Below are 1,877 nucleotides of genomic sequence, written 5' to 3'. Positions count from 1 at the left end.
TGATTTATTCTTGCACCAGTATGATACTCAGCTGCAACTTGTCTTCTACCATTGAGCACAATATCCATGCTTTAAAATCATTACTACTCCACGGATACAACAGATCCTATCAGAGAAAACAGTCTTGCTGATACAACCTGCTACAGTACAGTCTTTCTCAACACAGAAGTTACTCCCATCATGAACTGTGCTCCCCTGTACTGTTGAAGCACACTGTGTGCACTCTGTACATCTGTTAAGCTGCAGTAAACACTTAAAGCTCAGATCACTTCATTATTATTGCCATTTTTCTCACCTCGGACCTGTTCAAAGTGACAACCCACGTTCTGTAAGCACTTTGAATGCTGCAGTGGCAAAAATAACCTGGGGGTTCCTCTGACTGAATGGAAAGCTGTATCCACAAACCTCTAATCCATCCTTCCCAAGGAAGGAGCAAGATCCTTGTGGACATGAACTGCAGAAACCAGTATCAAAGTGATACCTCTGTATCTCTGCCATATGGTATTAGTAAAAGGTAGGAAGAAAGCATAAGATCTCAGTCAATGTGGAAACCACCAGCACAGTGACAATCTGCCATGCAATGACAACTGTGCTTTTCAGCTGAGGCTTTGCCAGTACAGTACATTCAACAGGGATTTGTACTGATCACTGTTGGCTCCAGCAGTTTCTTGCCCTTAGCACCTCTTTACCTTAGTTTCTTGCCATGCTTGCCTCTCTTACCCCTGTTGTCTTGCCCAGTTCATTTCTCTTCAGCAACTGCCATTCCCCCACCCCTTCTCACACAAAAGTACCTGGGAAGCTGCTCAGCTGGGGTTGTCTTCTGGGGCTTATTCCCCTTTCCCTCCTCTCCGGTCCATAACCTCTCTGGCTGAGACCTCGCTCTGCTGCCTCAGCACAAGTGGCGATTATTTTGGTTGCCTTGGGTCCTGCCTTTACAGCTGTGACCAGGGAGCTGTGATAGAGCCCTGGCTTCTCTTCTCAGTGTGAGCCCAAGGACAGCATGGGCTCCCTCCCATATGGGCAGCCAAGGGAACCATGACTGCTCTAGCTTCAGCAACATCATAGAATAACTTGGGTTGGAAGGGACCTCAAAGCTCCTCCAGCTCCAACCCATGCCACGGGCAGGGACCCCTTCCACTGGAGCAGCTTGCTCCAAGCCCCTGTGTCCAACCTGGCCTTGAGCACTGCCAGGGATGGGGCAGCCACAGCTTCTCTGGGCACCCTGTGCCAGCGCCTCAGCACCCTCACAGGGAAGAGCTTCTGCCTAAGAGCTCAGCTCAGCCTCCCCTCAGGCAGGTTCAAGCCATTCCTCTTGCCCAAAACCCCTCTCCAGCTTTCGTCCCATGAGATTTCTTTCTCCTGAGGCAGCTCTACACTATTCGACACCGTACTGTACAGCACAGCCATCCCCAGCCCCCTCCGTTCAGCCACATCCCCACAGTAACGCAGGACGCAGAGCCGCACCATGCTTTAATGCCCGAGCCAGCTTCGCCAGTCTCTCGCCACACCGCTCCTCGCTATCGCCAGCCCTATACGCCCAGGTCGGTAACAACCAGTCCCCACGGGTGCCACACCGAGTACCGAACGCGTGCTTTGAGACCCACATTTATACCAACCCCGGAGCCGCACCCGAGGCTCTGAGGCACCGCCCCTCCCACCGCGGTGCCGCCCTGAACCGCTCCACGCATGCGCACATCCCCCGCCGCACGCCTCCCCCGCCAACGGCTGCGGGTGAGCAGTGCGCATGCGCAGGGCTCCCCCTCTCCCCTCCCGCCGTTCCCGCGTGCTCCCGCCAATCGGGCGCCGCCCCGCAGCGTCGCGCCGTCGCGGCCCGAGCGCGCCGTGCGTGCGTGCGTGCGTCCGCCCGCTTATGCGTG

This window comes from Neopsephotus bourkii, unplaced genomic scaffold (assembly GCF_033783945.1).
Source record: "Neopsephotus bourkii isolate Nb327-2 ecotype Australia unplaced genomic scaffold, CSIRO-AGI_Nbou_v1 NB_668, whole genome shotgun sequence".
In the NCBI taxonomy this organism is placed as follows: domain Eukaryota; kingdom Metazoa; phylum Chordata; class Aves; order Psittaciformes; family Psittacidae; genus Neopsephotus; species Neopsephotus bourkii.
The sequence above is the reverse complement of the archived record's forward strand: the minus strand, read 5'-3'. Positions refer to the sequence as shown.